Raw genomic sequence first — 18550 nt, 5'->3', positions numbered from 1 at the left:
TCTCTGATGTATTTCCCTGCCTTGCGGGAGGTCAGTGCCTAGCAAGAAGCCAAGAGATAGGAGGCACCCAGGAAGAGTTGTCGTCTAATGACTCTAGTAGTCATTGTTGCTAGTCTAGTGTCTCAAGAAATGAAAGCTTGTTTCCATGTCGACTTAGCTCTCAGAGGCACGAGTGAGGAAGCCAGGCAGGGTCTGGCAGATGCCCCCCGAGCAGGGATGATGCCTGGGTCGGACGCATCCATGGAGGAGTCAAGAGAAACTGAAAAGGGAAGCGTGGGCAGTGGGGGTCTTTTCACGGCGCGAATGAAGCTGATCTGCAGGGCTCCTCACTGCCTGCACCCTTCCCTTCCCAACACCCAGGGAGGCGCCGGCTCTTTGGCTGGTGTCCTTCTCCTTAAAGAGGGCCTCACAAATTGCTTAAGCCCGAGGGACCCACAGAGGCAGAGCTCTGGATACGTTTCATGGTGAGCCTCAAGGGCCGAGCTGGAGAGCTGGTGGATGTCTCATGTAAGCCCCCGGGGTACTCTCCAGTGGGAGTGAGGCAGCGTTGGCACTCCTGGAAACTGTCCAACTCCTTGGCATCCTGGGAATTTGCTCAGCCCTTCTGAGGTGGTCAAAGGGCCTCAGAGAGCACGCCCGGAGCAGCAGACCGAGAGGAAACCCTGAGCCCCGCTCCCTTCCCTTGGGCAAGCCAGTGCGGGCCCCTCGGATTGTGGGATCACTCACCGCTCCCAACAATTTGGAGAATCTGAGGCATGACTGTTGCTTTCCTGCCGGCTGCCAGCCGGCTGACACCACCGTCCAGCTAAGGAGATTAAGCAGGCTTTATTCACAGGAGCCTCCTGGTGACAGCAGCGCCCACCACACCCAGGTAGAGCCTGGGAAGAATGAAGGCACATTCCTTCCTCTTTGCCGCGGAATGCGGGGCAAAACCTCCATCCACCATGACTGTCTGCACAGGTACCAGAGTCCCCACTGAGTCTGCCTGAAGACCAGCATCATGGGACTGGGCAGGGGCCGGAGCACAGCGGGCAAGAGGAGAGACAGAGCCTGGTGTCCAGAGAGGCCTCGCTGTGCTTAGCACCGGGCAGGGACTCCATGAACATTTTCTGAATGAGCATCAACGAAATGAATGAATGAATGGCGATGATCACCCCCAGGCCTCCGTGTCATACCCCTTTCCCAGTCCTCATTTCTGCAAAAAATGGCTCATCTTCCAGTGTTGTATCTTTTTACCTTTTTATACTGTTCATAGGGTTCTTGCAGCAAGAACGCTATAAAAACCCCTTGAATGGTTTGCCATTCCCTCCTCCAGTGGATCACGTCTTGTCAGAACTCTTCACTATGACCCGTCCGTCTTGAGTGGCCCTGCAAGACTTGGCTTATCACTTCGTTGAGTTATGCAAGCATCTTTGCCATAACAAAGTTGTGATCCATGATTTTCAAAATGTTAGGTATTTTATTAACACATATTAATAAAACTTAGTTGTTCAGTTGTGTCTGACTCTTTGCCATCCTATGGACTGTAGCCTGCCAGGCTCCTCTGTCCATGGAATTCTCCAGGCAAGAATACTCTGGAGTGGGTAGCCATTTCTTTCTCCAGGGGATCTTCCCGACTCAGGGACAGACCCGCATCTGTTGTATTGGCAGGTGGGTTATTTACAGTCTGAGCCACCAGAAAGTCTTAAATAAAATGTGTTAATAAGAATTGGGGGGGGGGGAAGAATTGTGACCCACCCTCTAAGTGTCGAGCTTGTACTCACAGCGTCTGAAAGGAAAGAAATCAATGACTCCCCTGTCTTTCTACCACATGCCTTTCTCTCATGTACATGCTTGTGTACACATGCACACGCACACACACGTGCACGCGCACACACACCTGAGAGACTGTGCTGTGTAGTGATGACTGTAGATCTCTAGAGTCAGATGCTTTGGGCTGGGGACCCAGTTCTTTCATTTATGAATGAAATGACCTCCGGCAAGTTACTTAGCCTTTCTGAGCCTCAGTTTTCTTATCTGTAAGATGGGATGACAATGCCAACCACTTCCCAGGGTTTGATATGAGGATCAACAAAGATAATAAAAAGTGCCGTAAACACTGCAAAGGTTTATTGCTGCCTCTGTGGGAAGAGTGAACAGGAGTTTCTTGCTTTTGCTCTCCCTGGCTGTCAGTGGGGACATACAAGAACATGCACCCATCCCCACTCTGCGTAGACAGGGCTGGGCAGACAATGCGGACTAAGTTGCTAAACTTTCAGGGAGAAACCAGTGGGAGGCTGGGAAGACTTCCCAAAGGAAATGATTTTGAAAAACATCTGAGATGCCCGATCGCTTGGCACTTTGAAAAAGCCCGAACACCCACATTATCTCTGACCCCTCTAAGGATCGTGACTTGTGTTTCTGATTTCTCTCCCAAGATCCATGTGTTTTCTTGAATTTCTGCTCATGCAGGTCCTTTGTTGATTTCTCAACTGTGGGTTGTATAGCCAGTAGTTCTGTTTGTGGGGGTTCCTCCCAGAAAAACATTCTGGTTGTCGTATTTGTGTGTTTGCGCGGCTCTAACCAAAGGCCATCAGTGGTGTGTCCAAAACAAGACATTTACTTCTCACAGTTGTAGAGTCTTCCCAGGTCTACACATGAAGGTGGGAGAGAGAGAGAAAGAGAGAGAGAGAGAGAGAGCAAGCCAGTGAGCCCTGGTCTCCTCTTCCTTGTATAAGGACATTAATTCTATCATGAGGGGCTCCACTCTCATGACCTTATCTCAACCTAATTACCTTCCAAAGGCCCCATCTCCAAACACTATCATGTTGAGGGTTAGGACTTCACCATACAAACTGGGAGTGGGGACACAATTCAGTCCGCAGATTTCCGTCCCTGCCTCCCCAGGTCATGTCCTTCTTGCAGGTAAGATACAGATATTCCACTCCAACAGCCCTTGAATTCTTAGCTGATTCCAGCGTCAGGTCTTACATATAAAGTTCAGTATCATCTATGTGTGTGTGTGTATATATATATATATGTTGGTTGCTCGGTTGTATCCAACTCTGCGACCCCATGGACTGTAGCCCACCAGGCTCCTCTGTCCATGGGATTCTCCAGGCAAGAATACTGGAGTGGATTACCGTTTCCTTCTCCAGGGGATCTTCCCGACCCAGAGACAGAAACCCGGTCTCCCGCATTGCAGGCAGATTCTTCACTATCTGAGCCACCAAGGAAGACCTAATTACCTTCCAGAGGCCCCATCTCTAAATGCTATCATATTGGAGATTAGGATTTCACCATATGAATTGGGAGTGGGGACAGTATCATCTAAATATCTTCTAAATAAGATATGAACAAGATTTGAAGGCTTATTTATCCTAAGGCAAAAATTTTCTCTAGTCATGAACCTTTCAAACCACACAACATATGTGCTTTCAAAACACAGTGATGGGACAAGGATTGGACAGACACCCTCCCTCCAAAAGAGCAAAACATGGGACTTCACAGGTGGTCCGGTAGTTAAGACTCTGGGCTTCAAAAGGAGGGGGTGCGGGTTCAATTCCTGGTTGGGAACTAAGATCCCACAGGTGCCGGCATGGCCATAAATAAACAAAAAAATTAAAAAGCAAAGCACACACACATGCTCACCCCAAAAGAGCAAAACAGGAAAGATGGAAGAGATGACAGGTCCCAAGCAAGTCTCAAAGCTAACAGGGCAAATCCCGTGGGATCCTAGGGCACAAGAATAATCCTCTTTGGTTCAGTGCTCTGCCATCCAGATCTACCAGGGTGGCAACATCACCCGCATGGCTGTGCAGGGGCTCCAGATGGGGCCCCAGGTGGGGCCCCATCCCTAAGGTGACTCCCTGGGGGATCAGCTCAAGCTGACTCTCTGAGGGGTGCAGCGGTCCTGTCCTCTGATCCAGAGGCAGAGACAGCCTGGCCCTCACTTTCCCCTCCCACCCCTGCCCTGTGCTCCCTGGGGTCATCTCTGAATTGCTTTTGGGGTCCTTCCTCCCCTTTCTGGAAAGACAGCACACATCCATAGACAAAGACCTCTCCGATCCTAATCTGTAGCATCCAGGAAGTCTCGTGGCCTTCATTCACTCCGTCCCTCTTCCTTGGTCCCCTCTGGGTCAGCCGGGAGTGTCTGCTGGCATGATCCCGTCTCCGCTCCTGCCTCTCCCAGGCGGGCTGGGTGAAATCACGAGTCATACCCACCATCTCCTTGTCACACCCTTAGTGTTCTCTTCAGGACAAACTCTATGTTTTACAATATGGACAGACTGGGAGTTTTCCAAGTTCTTTTTTTGTTTCTTTGTTTTTTGGATTTTTAGGCTTACAATCCCATCTTCGTGTTACCTCTCTCCTTTTTCTTTCCTGTAGGGAGTCAGGAGGAATGAAACCGCTCCTTCTACATTTGGCTTAAATATCTCCTCAGCTAAATATCTGGCTTCATTGCTTGCAGTACGTGGTAAATGGTGTTAGAGAGGGACCTTGTGTTATAGAGCACTCTGGGTATGTGTTCAGTTCAGTCGCTCAGTCTTGTCCGAATCTTTGAGACCCCATGAACCGCAGCACACCAGGCCTTCCCTGTCCATCACCAGCTCCTGGAGTTTACCCAAATCCATTTCCATTGAGTCGGTGATGCCATCCAACCATCTCATCCTCTGTTGTTCCCTTCTCCTCCTGCCCTCAATCTTTCCCAGCATCAGAGTCTTTTCAAATGAGTCAGCTCTTTGCATGAGGTGGCCAAAGTATTGGAGCTTCAGTATGAGTCCTATCAATGAACACCCAGGACTGATCTCCTTTAGGATGGACTGGTTGGATCTCCTTGCAGTCCAAGGGACTCTCAAGAGTCTTCTCCAACACCACAGTTCAAAAGCATCAATTCTTCAGTGCTGAGCTCTCTTTATAGTCCAACTCTCACATCCATACATGACTACTGGAAAAAACATAGCTTTGACTAGACCAACCTTTGTAGGCAAAGTAATGTCTCTGCTTTTAAATATGCCAGCTCGGTTGGTCATAGCTTTCTTCCAAGGAGCAAGGGTCTTTTAATTTCATGGCTGCAGTCACCATTTGCAGTGATTTTGGAGCCCCCCCAAAATAGTCTCTCTCTATTTCCATTGTTTCCCAATCTATTTGCCATGAAGTGATGGGACCGGATGCCATGATCTTAGTTTTCTGAATGTTGAGCTTTAAGCCAACTTTTTCACTCTCCTCTTTCACTTTCATCAAGAGGCTCTTTAGTTCTTCTTCACTTTCTGCCATAAGGATGGTGTCATCTGCATATCTGAGGTTATTGATATTTCTCCCGGCAATCTTGATTCCAGCTTATGCTTCCTCCAGCCCAGTGGTTCTCATGATGTACTCTGCATATAAGTTAAATAAGCAGGGTGACAATATACAGCCTTGACGTACTCCTTTTCCTATTTGAAACCAGTCTGTTGTTCCATGTCCAGTTCTAACTGTTGCTTCCCAACCTGAATACAGGTTTCTCAAGAGGCAGGTGAGGTGGTCTGGTATTCCCATCTCTTTCAGAATTTTCCACAATTTATTGTGATCCACACAGTCAAAGGCTTTGGCATAGTCAATAAAGCAGAAATAGATGTTTTTCTGGAACTCTCTTGCTTTTTTGATGATCCAGCGGATGTTGGCAGTTTGATCTCTGGTTCCTCTGCCTTTTCTAAGACCAGCTTGAACCTCTGGAAGTTCACTGTTCTGTGTGTTAATTGTCCAGTCATGTCCAACTCTTTGTGACCCCATGGACTGTAACCCACCAGGCTCCTCTGTTCGTGGGATTCTCCAGGCAAGAATACTGGAGTGGGTTGCCATTTCCTTCTCCAGTGGAATCTGCTCAACCCAGGGATCAAAGCCAAGAGTCCAGCATTGCAGGCATGTTCTTTACCATCTGAGCCACTAGGGAAGCCCGATAGAGTACTCTGGTATGGAGGAAATTCATCCAATTATGGGGTTTGATGCAGGCGTTGGTGAAAAAGTAAGAATCTTGTAGATGGTTTGGAGAGATGGGGAAGGAGAGAGCAGACAATGAGTGGAGGTGGGCTTAGAGAACCAAGTGCTGTTGGGGATGGAAGAACAAAATTCAGAGAAGGCAGCCTTGGGAGCCCATTAAAGAGTTTGGACTGTACTCGTTAGAAAATGGGGGCTCTGAGGGTCTTGAATTTTGGGACCAGCCTGCTTTAGAGGAGAAAAGGATCTCTCCATCCTTGGCCCAGAGCCATGCCTTGTCAGTGCTACCTGGTCACAGACCAGACCAGGGAACAAAAGTGGTTGACCTGGACTCCTGGCAAACAGACCAAACCCAGGTCCAACAGGAGGACAGAGTGGTGGTACCATGGGTAGCCTTGCTATGGACATTGCCTCTCCCTGGGAACCCAACCTCTAAGGACAGCAAACAGTCCACTGACCTCTAGTGGTCAAAATGGTACCCAAAGCATCCCACATATGTGTGTGCAGTCAGCCGCGTCTGACTCTTTGTGACCCCACGGGCCATAGCCCGCCAGGCTCCTCTGTCCATGGGATTCTCCAGGCAAGAATACTGGAGTGGGTTGCCATTTCCTCCTCCAGGGGATCTTCCCGATCCTGATGTTGAACCTGAGTCTCTTATACCTCCTGCATTAGAAGGTGGATTCTTTACCGGTAGTGCCACTTGGGAAGCCTCATTCACCATACCTCCTCTCACACCACTGCTCCACAAACCTATCTCCAGGGATAACAGTGGAGGAAAAAATTGCCTAGAATAGTCTCTCTTCTTCCAGCCGCTTCTATTTTTTGGCTGCCAAGGACTTTCCTTCATTGAACTAAATCTGTCCACTCGCTCTCTAAGCAAGTGTCTGACCCATGGCAGGGACCTTCAGGGCTGCAGGAGACGCCACACCTTTCTGTGTTGGCCGAAGCCCACCAAAGCTCTTTTCACTTCGTGAAGCATCCTGGTTGCCCTGAAGGATGAGCACACATTAACATTATCGTACTCAGAGTTACATTTTACTAAACTGTGAAGTGGAGTCCAGTGTTTCAGAAATAATCACTAAGGCTTAACATTACGTCAGATGCCGTTCTGAGCATTGTATACACAACATTTCAGTTAATCTTCATAAAAACCCTCAGAAGCGGGCATTTTACACAGATTGTTTTTTTCTTTTCCATTATGGTTTATTACAGGTTATTGAATATAGTTACAGCTTTATTCAATATCCTATAATATAGGTATTCTGTAATATAGATAAGGTAGGTAGCTATGCAGTAGAACGTTGCTGTTCATCCGTTCTGTATATACGCGAGGTTGCGTCTCCTGTCCAATACGTCCATCTCTCCCTCACTCCCACCTCCCTCTTGGCAACCACAGACCTGCTCTCCATGTCTGTGAGTGTGTTTCATGGACAAGGACGTTTCTGTCATAGTTTAGATTCCACATGTGAGTGATGTTATGTGATGCTTGTCTTTCTCTGTCTGACCTACTTCACCTGACATGATCATCTCCAGGTCCATCCATGTTGCCCTAAATGGCATTATTTCACTCTTTTTGACTGCCCTGGGTCTTTTTTGTGGTGTGGGCTTTCGCTAGTCGTGGCGAGCAGGAGCTGCTCTTCTATGCAGTGCCCAGGCTTCTCATCGTGGTAGCTTCTCTTTTGTGGAGCAAGACGCTAGGTGTGCGGGCTTCAGTACTAGCAGCACGTGGGCTCAGTTGCTCCACAGCATGTGGGATCTTCCCTGACCAGGGATCGAACCCACATCCTCTATATTAGAAGGTGATTCCACCGTGCCACCGGGGAAGTCCAAGCATTTCACTCTTTTTTATGGCTGAGTAGTATTCCATTGTACGTTTGGACCACATAGAAGGAGACATTTTAAAGATGAGGGAATTGAGGCACAAGGAGACAAGAAATAAGCTTGAGATTACAAAGTAGGCAGTGATGGAACAGACACCTGACTCAGGCAGCATCATTGCAGAACCTGTGATCTTACAACACCAAGAGGATGTTGCCTCCAGCTTCATCTTGGACCAGCGAGTGACATCCCTAGAGTCCCTGGGCCTCTGCTTCTTCATCTACCACATGAGGGGATAAGAACACGTGCTTCAGACTCAGATGTGCAACAAACAACAGACTGCAGAGCATTTGCTTTAGCTAACGGGAGGCTGATAATCCAGCTCACTTTTCCTCCCCTCCCCGTACTCTTTCCCATCCAAGGGGCTCTCAGACTCCTGGGAAAGATCTCAGCACTCCAGGGAACTGGATGGCACTACAGAATTACTTAGCAAGCATTTATTTATCACTTACTGTGTTTCTGGCCTCCTATTACATGTTTTAGAAGTATCGTACTTGTCATTCCTCACATTATTATTATTATTCCCATTTTGCTGATGAGTAAACCAAACCACAGAGAGAATCAAATAGCTCGCCCCAAGTCACACAGCCAGTCACTGGCCAAACTGGGATGCAAATCTAGGTCTGCCTGACACCAATGCCAGGGCCCTTCACAGCAAAGTCCGAGATCCCTCGGCAGTAAGAATGTGTCCTGGGGTCTGAGTCATGGTGCAGGTGAGGGAAGGGGACAGTGATCCCTTCTCAGGGCCAAGGGGGAGGCAGCAGCTGGAGGGAGCTCACGGGAAGAGCGCCTCCTTTCTCGCTCAGCAGCCGGCCAGCCGCCGGCTCCACAGCCCGTCAACAGGGAGGTAATCTTGGCCCTTACAGAAGGTTCCAAAGAAGCTGTTCTGACTCAAGCTTGCTCTGTCAGGGTCTCTTTCTAGATTCCGGCTCCCATGCTAGGAGGGTGGAGAAGCAGACAGCTCTGCCACCAGCCTAGATACCAAGAGCCTCTTAGGGGAAGCAGCTTGCCCCGGCTCAGCAGGGCTGTGGGACCAGCTCACCCAGTGGTGGGTTATCTCTGCATGACAGGTGGTTGGTTAGAGGCCCCCAGGAGGCCCCTCTTTTGAAGTCATGTGTTGTTTCTCAAGCTTGTGGTTCTCACTCTACATCCAGGGACCAGATAGAAAAGTGATCCCCATGGGTCCTTGATGCCCCCTCGCAGTTTAGAAGAGACCTGGTTTCTCAGAGAACTCTTTGTAGGAGAGTACCAGAAACAACATATCTTAGCAGCCTCTTTGGAGAGAATCCTACTCATAGTTAACTTTATCTGAACAGAATCATAGGCAGTTTTGAAGCTGACCATTTTATTATTGTATTATTTCACTCTGCAATTTATTTTTATTCTTTTATTTTTTGAAAAAAAAAGGATTTAAATTGCCTTTATTCACAAACAAAATTATTGTGTAGCTGGAAAAGTTTTTTTTTTTAAGAGCTTTTAAAACAGTATTTAGCCAGGCTACAAGATGTATATACAAAAATCAATTGCCTTTCTATTAATTGCTATTTTTAAATTTTTTAGGTAATTTTTTATTGGGGTATAGTTGCTTTACAATGTTGTTTTGGTTTCTGCAGTGCAGCAAAGTGAATCAGCCATACAGATACACATATCCCCTCTTTTTTGGATTTCCTTCCCATTTAGGTCACCACAGGGCACTGAATAGAGTTCCCTGAGCTACACAGTAGGTTCTCATTAGTTCTTTATTTTTTACACAGTATCAACAGTGTATATGTATCAATCCCAATCTCCCAATTCATCCCACTCTGTTTTATTTCTTAATTTAAGTATGTGCCATATTTTCTGTGTGTGCTCAGTTGTAACCAACTCTTTGTAACCTCCTGGACTATAGCCCACCAGGCTCCTCTGTCCATGGAATTTTCCAGGCAAGAATCCTGGAGTGGGTTGTCATTTCCTGTTCCAAGGGATCTTCCCGACCCAGGGATCGAACTCGTGTCTTCTGTGTCTCCTGCACTGACAGGCGAATTCTTTACCCACTGAGCCATCTGGGAGCCCCTAATTTAATATAGTTGTTATACAATTTTATATGTTACAGGTATACAATATAATGGCTCGATTTTTAAAGGTTATGCTCCATTTATAGTTATTATAAAATATTGGCTCTATTACCTGTGTGGTACACTGTATTCTTATAGAATATTTTATACTTGATAGTTTGAATCTCTTAATTCTCCTCCCCTCTGCTGCCCCTCCACCCTCCCCTCTCCCTCCTGGTAACCACTAGCTCGTCCTCTGTATCTGTGAGTCTGCTTCTTTTTTTTCACAGTCACTAGTTTATTGTTGTTTTTGATGCCACAGTAAGCGATATCATCCAGTATTTGTCTCACCGCTTCATTAATCTATTGTAAACTAAAACACCACGTCCTAATCTATGTTTCTAGCAAATGTTGACTGTAATCATTTCACACCAGATTATCTTTAGTGGCTAAACCACTGGATATGACCACTGTTGAAATTAACTCACCGCAGTTGAGATAAATCCAAAGAGACCTGGAATGAAAGTTGGACCAGCCACCCTGGTCTGGCTACATCGTGGTCATCCTCATCACTTCCTTCCTCAGTCACCGAAGACAGGCCCAGGATGAATGAGGAAGGACACTGTCTCGGAGGAGCCCACAGTCTGGTGGAGGAAATAGATGGGCAGGTGGAACATCCCAGTGCAATGTGACACCTGCACTTAGAGAAGCACACGCGACTTGCGATGGTTAAGGCTGTAATTCTCAGAAGAGGCGAAGCACTTCCGCTTCCCTGGACCACAAGTCCCCTACAGAGAAGAATGCATTTTAGGCCTAGCTGAACGATCTCAGTCAAAGCCCAGGGCACAGGCGTCCATTAGAGCGGGACTGATGCTTCTAGGGCTCCGACCGCTGCCCCCTCAGTCTCCACAGCTCCAGCCTGGCCCCTTGAAGGACACTGCAGTCCAGGAGGGTCAGACTCCTCTGTGGCCCTGAGAAATGAGGGGACCAGCCCTTGCTGATCCCCTGGAAAGTCACCCAGTGATGGTTCTCACCGCTGTTTGCCCGAGCTCCTGGGTGGACGGCCCATCCCTTAAACGCCAGCCCCTTTCTTTTCTAACCCCAGCCTCAGATGTCCCAACACTTCATCTCCTCAATGGTCACCCCAGTGCACCCCAATGCCAGGTGAGGGAGGAAGACCCCATCTCCCAGCAGGGGAGTGGTAGTGTCACAGGATGTGGTTGCTGTTGGGACACACCATCGACCACAGTGTAGCTGGACCCAGACGAGGAGGGTCGCACCCACTTTACTTGGCCTGCTAGGGTTTTGGAGGAAGTTATTCGTTAGCAGGCTGACACCAGATTTGGTTTGATGCCCCCCACCCCTCACCCCCACCTTCCGATGCCCCAAAGTTCCGGTCAGTGGAGAGTGATCTGGAGTCCAGTCAGTAGACATTCCTGCAGCCCCCAGACATCTTGAGCTACTTTTGTGCCAGACGGGCAGCACACAGGGCCCTCGACCCCGTCAGGGGACAGCAGACCCCTGAGGAAGGTGGGCAGGCGAAAGAGTGGCCGCGACAGCCAGTGCTGAGCGTGCCGGCCGCTTCTGAGAGCTCCACATACTCATGTAACCCCACCACCTAACTCAGAAGGGCTGACGGTGTCTTGAGGGACAGGGAAGGAGCAGGGCTGGAAAGTGAGGAAACTACGGTCCAGAAGGAGCTGGGTGGCAGGGGGAGTCAAGCCGTGGTCTCTGGGTCTATAGTCAGGGCCTCCCTGGTGGAGGCCCAGCCCTCATCTGGCCTAAGTGCCCCCGAACATCCCTGGTCAGGCTGGACCACAGCTGCGGTGTCAGGCGGCATCCATCTGTGGAGGTCGGCCCACGGTGACCTTGGCCTCTTCTAAAGCCTGTTGGGTCAGGCCCGGCTGGAGCGCCGGTGGGGGCCTGGGGGAGGCAGGAGGCCAGATGGCAGGGGCCAGAGCTGGGTGGACGGATGGGTCCGGGGCCCCTGGCTGGCCCTCTGCCCCCATCCTCATCCAGGCCTCCGGCTCGTGGCCAGTAGGAAGAAGCTGTGGCTGTAAGGAATTAGTAATGAGATACAAAGTCGCTCACCTCCAGGTCACTAGTTCAAAATCAGGTCAGCAGGGAGTCAAAGTTCCTGACCAAGGTGGCCACGGAGATTTGTCTGAATGGCTGGAAGGCAAGATATTAGTTTTCTCAGAAGTCAGTGCCGGCCGGTCAGCCAGGGCCACGGGGCGAGTGAGTGGTCCCTGGTGACACGTGGGGCGGCAGAGAGACCTCCGCGGGGGCGGTGGCCCTTCTGGCTCCATTCTCTCCGCACACCCGCTTCTCTGCCCCCAGGCCAGATCACACCCACCCTGTGGGCTCATGTCGGGCTCGCCTGGCCAGAGAATAAAGGTGGACAGCACCCAGAGCATCGGGGGGGCACTGGGCTTCCCTGGAAACCTGCTCTGAGGGCAGAGACTGCATGGTTACACGTCATATGTAGACGAGATAATCACTCTCTAGCAGGCTCTGATTTCACTATTATTTTGCCTTATCATCACTATCTCAACTAGTTTCTTTATTTTATATTTGCTTCAGATCTCAAAAATAGTTTATTTTTTAACTGAAGGATAATTATGTTATAGGATTTTGTTGTTTTTTGTGAAACATCAACTCAACTAGTTTTTATTTGTTAACTTGTCTCTTGCCTGAATCTTAATATTATTAATATTAAGCTCTTTGAAAACAGAGACCCTATCTAGGCCTAAGGGCTTCCCTTGTGCCTCAGACGGTAAAGAATCTGCTTGTAATACAGGAGACCCGGGTTCGATCCCTGGGTTGGGAAGATCCCCTGGAGAAGGGCATGGCAACCCACTCCAGTACTCTTGCCTGGAGAATCCCATGGACGGAGGAGCCTGGCAGGTCCTGCAAAGAGTAGGACACGACTGAGGCACTAACACTCATCTATGCCTGGTACTTATTAGGTGCTTAGACGTTGTTGATTGAGTCCATAAATTCACAAAATAATCACTGAGACTCCAGTCTATCACAGTGTCTAGCAGAGAGGATGTGCTTAAAGGTTTTTGCTGGATGAAAGGATGAAGGCGGAATGAATGAAAGTTTTGAGAAATAGCAAGGGACATCCATGGCAGTTACAACGCCACGTTTCTACTGCAGGAGAGCAGAGGTTTGCATTGACATTACTTGAGTGGTCCAGGAACCCTCGACTTAGCAAAATAATGAGAAAGCATCTTTGGTGGATGATGCTGCTGGGACCCCATGGAGAACTGTATACAAATGACCCTTGCAGGGCATACACTTTAGTGCAGCCCTTCAGAATTCTCATGCCCAATGTCACAATATCACAACTCTGAAGTGATAATCTCAAAACCCTCTGTGGGCAAACATCAGCAGATGCAACAGATAATAGGTGTAGACCACCAAGAACCTTCATTCAGAAAACAGAGCTATTGGAGAAAAACTAGAAATTAGTGGGATTTTTTAAAATTGTTAAAGATATGTAAAGGAAAAAATGGGAAAAAAAATCTTAAGACACTACCAAGAAAACCTGGACAGATTGGAAGAAACAAATTGAACCTAGAACAAGAAAGTACAGACATTGACATGAGTTACACATAGCTGAGGACTTCCCTGGTGTCTCAGTGGTAAAGAATCAGCCTGCCGGTGTAGGGAACGTGAGTTCAGTTCCTGGGTGGGGAAAATCCCCTGGGGGAGAAAACAGCAACCTACTCCAGGATTCTTGCCTGGAGAATCCCATGGACAGAGGAGCCTGGTGAGCTACAGTCCATGGGGTCACGAAGAGTTGGACACGACTGAGCGACTAAACAATAACAACACATAGCTGAAGTGAGAGTTTAGGATCTGGCAGATTTCAGAAACCTGCCCCAAATCCAGCTAGACACATAAATCGAAAACATGAACATAAGATTAACAGACATGCAGAATAGAAAGCGGGGAAACATACGACTACTGCAATTTCAGGAGAAGAATATTAAGAGAAGGAGGGAAGAAAGCAACCAAAGAGAAAAAGGCTAAGAAAGTTCCAGAATCTGTGACAGAAACAAATCTTTGGAGACAGGAAATGAGTCCTAAGAAAGAGCAGATGAAACTTATACCCATAACATCATAGAAAAACTTAAAAATCAAAAAGACATAGAAGATCTTAAAAGAAACGAGAGACAGAAATACAGATTGCTCATAAAGAAATCATAATTGGACTTATAACTAATTTCTCAAAAGCCACAGTGGAAATAATATTTAGATAATATTTTTAAGTTGCCGAGAGAAAAAAAAAACCTGTCAGCCTTCATTTTTATCATCTTAAATTATCACTTAAAAATGAGAAGAAATAAAGATATTTTTAAGCAATGATCCAAAGAATGTATTGTTCAAGGACACTTGTGGAAAAGGTTTCTAGAGTATTTTAGGAAAGAAAAAACTGAACTCAGAGAGAAAGATGTTAAGGCAAGAAGGGATGGTAATTTAAAATGCTGATAAACGTCTGCTGCTGCTGCTAAGTCGCTTCAGTCATGACCGACTCTGTGCGACCCCATAGACGGCAGCCCACCAAGGCTCCCCCGTCCCTGGGATTCTCCAGGCCAGAACACTGGAGTGGGTTGCCATTTCCTTCTCCAATGCATGAAAGTGAAAAGTGAAAGTGAAGTTGCTCAGTCGTCTCTGACCCTTCGAGACCCCATGGACTGCAGCCCACCAGGCTCCCCCGTCCCTGGGATTCTGGCAAAGCCAAAAAAAAAAATGCACTAATTGTTCAAAACCAACAATGATGAAAGTAATGAAACTTGAGTGTAAAACTAAAGTGAAACTATATGAAATGCTGGATAGCAATAATATGTAAGAGGTTAAAATGTTCTCAGTTCAGCTCAGTTCAGTCACTCAGTCGTGTCCAACTCTTTGCAACCCCATGGACTGCAGCACGCCAGGCTTCCCTGTCCCTCACCAACTCCTGGAGCTTGCTCAAACTCATGTCTATCAAGTCAGTGATGCCATCCAACAATCTCATCCTCTGTTGTCCCCTTCTCCTCCTGCCTTCAATCTTTCCTAATATCAGGGTCTTTTCCAATTAGGGTCAATTCTTCGCATCAGGTAGCCAAAGTATTGAAGTTTCAGCTTCAGCATCAGTCCTTCCAATGAATATTCAAGACTGATTTCCTTGAGGATTGATTGGTTTGATCTCCTTGTAGTCTAAGGGACTCTCAAGAGTCTTCTCCAACAGCGCAGTTCAAAAGCATCACAAGTGTATTATTTAGGAAGAGGATACTAATATTAACTTTAGAATCTGGCTTGACAAAAGTTTCAGGCTAACCTCTGAAAGAGTAGAAACAGAGCATGCAATTTCTAAATTAGTTGAGGGAAAAAGAGAAATATGGAGGTCTTGAACAATCCAAAAGAGACAGGAAAAGAGGAAGAAAAGGCATGAAAAAGAAGAGTGAACAGAAAATACAGAAAGAAATGGTGGAAATAAATATAAACATATTAAGAAACACAGCAACTTTAAAAAAATATCTTTTATTCAAGTATAGTTCATTTACAATGTTGTGCTAATTTCTGCTATACAGCAAAGTGAACCAGTTATCCATAAATATAAATATATGCATTCTTTCTCGTATTCTTTGAATATTGAATATAGTTTCCTGTGCTATAGAGTGGGACCTGTTGTTTATCCATCCTAAATATAATAGCTTGCATTGGCTAATCCCAAGCTCCCGGTCCATCTTTCCATCATTCCCCTCCCCCTTGGCTACTACAACTCTGTTCTCCATGTCTGAAGAAACACGATGAATTTAGGTGGATTACACTCACTAGTTAAAAGACAATTGTCAGGTTCAATGTGAAAGCAATAGAAAGAAAACTTACTTATGCTGCCTTCAAAGTATATACCTAAAACAGAAGGATTCCAAAAAATTGAAAGTAAATGGTAAAAAGATGTATGTATACTAAGCAAATACTAATCAAAACAATACTAGCTACAAGGCTGTAGCAGAGTAAATGTCTTTAAGGCAAAAAGAGTTATCATATCATGATAAAAGGAACAATTCATCAGGAAGGTATCAGTTCAGTTCAGTCACTCAGTCGTGTCCAACTATTTGCGACCCCATGAATCGCAGCACGCCAGGCCTCCCTGTCCATCACCATCTCCTGGAGTTCACTCAGACTCACGTCCATCGAGTCTGTGATGCCATCCAGCCATCTCATCCTGGGTCGTCCCCTTCTCCTCCTGCCCCCAATCCCTCCCAGCATCAGAGTCTTTTCCAATGAGTCAACTCTTTGCATGAGGTGACCAAAGTACTGGAGCTTCAGCTTTAGCATCATTCCTTCCAAAGAAATCCCAGGGTTGATCTCCTTCAGAATGGACTGATTGGATCTCCTTGCAGTCCAAGGGACCCTCAAGAGTCTTCTCCAACACCACAGTTCAAAAGCAACAATTCTTCAGCGCTCAGCTTTCTTCACAGTCCAACTCTCACATCCATACATGACCACAGGAAAAACCATAGCCTTGACTAGACAGACCTTAGTCAGCAAAGTAATGTCTCTGCCTTTGAATATACTATCTAGGTTGGTCATAACTTTTCTTCCAAGGAGTAAGTGTCTTTTAATTTCATGGCTGCAGTCACCATCTGCAGTGATTTTGGAGCCCCCAAAAATAAAGTCTGACACTGTTTCTACTGTTTCCCCATCTATTTCCCATGAAGTGACGGGACCAGATGCCATGATCTTCGTTTTCTGAATGCTGAGCGTTAAGCCAACTTTTTCACTCTCCTCTTTCACTTTGATCAAGAGGCTTTTTAGCTCCTCTTCACTTTCTGCCATAAGGGTGGTGTCATCTGCATATCTGAGGTTATTGATATTTCTCCCGGCAATCTTGATTCCAGCCTGTGTTTCTTCCAGTCCAGCATTTCTCTTGATGTGCTCTGCATGTAAGTTAAATAAGCAGGGTGACAATATACAGCCTTGAAGTACTCCTTTTCCTATCTGAAACCAGTCTGTTGTTCCATGTCCAGTTCTAACTGTTGCTTCCTGACCTGCATACAGATTTCTCAAGAGGCAGGTCAGGTGGTCTGGTATTCCCATCTCTTACAGAATTTTCCAGGAAGGTATAACCAACCCAAATTTGCATTTATTTATTCTAGACAGTCAAAATGCAAAAAAGCAAAATGGCTGAATTTCAGGGAGGAACTGACAAATGGTTACAGAGTTAAAAATACACCTTTCTGGTGAGTGATGGATCAGATGACATAAAAATTGGCAACAATGTCTAAGATTCAAATGACACAATGAACAAGATTGATCTAACAGACCAGTTTAGAATCTTGTACCCAACAGTAAAAGACACATTTTTCAAACATGTAAGAAATTGTTATAGGAACTGACAAGGTACTCAGCCACAAAGCAATTCCCCACACACGCCAAAAAAATAAGGATCATAGAGCCCACCTCCCCCAACCACAGTCTAGTTAGTTAGTTAGTTAGTTAAGTCGCTCAGTTGTGTCCGACTCTTTGCGACCCCGTGGACTGTAGCCCACCAGACTCCTCCATCCATGGGATTCTCCAGGCAAGAATACTGGAGTGGGTTGCCAGTTATAAATGAACAATGAAAAGGCAAGTAAAAAAGGTTTCAATACTTTGGCCACCTGATGCGAAGAGCTGACTCATTGGAAAAGACACTGATGCTGGGAAAGACTGAAGGCAGAAGGGGAAAGGGGCAGCAGAAGATGCAGTGGCTAGATAGTGTAACTGGCTCCACGGACGTGATTTTCAGCAAGCTCCAGGAGACAGTGCAGGACAGAGGAGCCTGGTGGCCTGCAGTCCATGGGGTCATGAAGAGTTGGACACGGCTTAGAGGCTGAGCAACAAGAAAAGGAAGCTGACATTTAGAATTTAATACCTTTTGAGTTGATTCATAGGTTAAAGAAAAATCATAACATCAATCAACAAATATCTAAACAAAATTAATTTTTAAAATTTATATATATATTAATTTTTATTGGAGTATAATTGCTTACAATGTTGTGTTAGTTTCAAATGTAGGGCAAAGTGAATCAGTTCATGTATATATATATATATATATGTATCTATATATGGAGGAAATGGCAATCCACTGCACTATCCTTGCCTGGAGAATCCCGTGGACAGAGGAGCCCAGTGGCCTACAGTCCATGGGGGTCGCAGAGTTGGACATGACTGAGCGACTGAGCGTGCACACACACATCTATTTACATATTACTATTGGAATACTTATTACTATTAGAAAGGTAGTAGAAAATATGAGATTACCCCAGTACCATTCTGTCTAAGTTGTCTCTGGCAACACTCATTCAGGTGCCACATCTGAGAAGGACGTGGGTGAACTTAAGTATTTATGGGAGGTCCTTCAAGTTTATATATATATATGGGAGAAGGAAATGGCAAACTACTCCAGTATTCTTGCCAAGAGAATTCCATGGACAGAGGAGCCTGGCGGGCTGCAGTCCATGGGGTTACAGTCAGACACGACTAAGTGACTAACACAACTATATATATATATATGCGTATATATCAGTTCAGTTCAGTTCAGTGGCTCAGTCATGTCCTTTGCCTCTTTGCCTGTCCAGTGGCTCTTTGTGACCTCATGAATCACAGCACGCCAGGCCTCCCTGTCCATCACCAACTCCCAGAGTCCA

Source organism: Oryx dammah, unplaced genomic scaffold (genome assembly GCF_014754425.2).
Source record: "Oryx dammah isolate SB20612 unplaced genomic scaffold, SCBI_Odam_1.1 HiC_scaffold_29, whole genome shotgun sequence".
In the NCBI taxonomy this organism is placed as follows: domain Eukaryota; kingdom Metazoa; phylum Chordata; class Mammalia; order Artiodactyla; family Bovidae; genus Oryx; species Oryx dammah.
The sequence above is the reverse complement of the archived record's forward strand: the minus strand, read 5'-3'. Positions refer to the sequence as shown.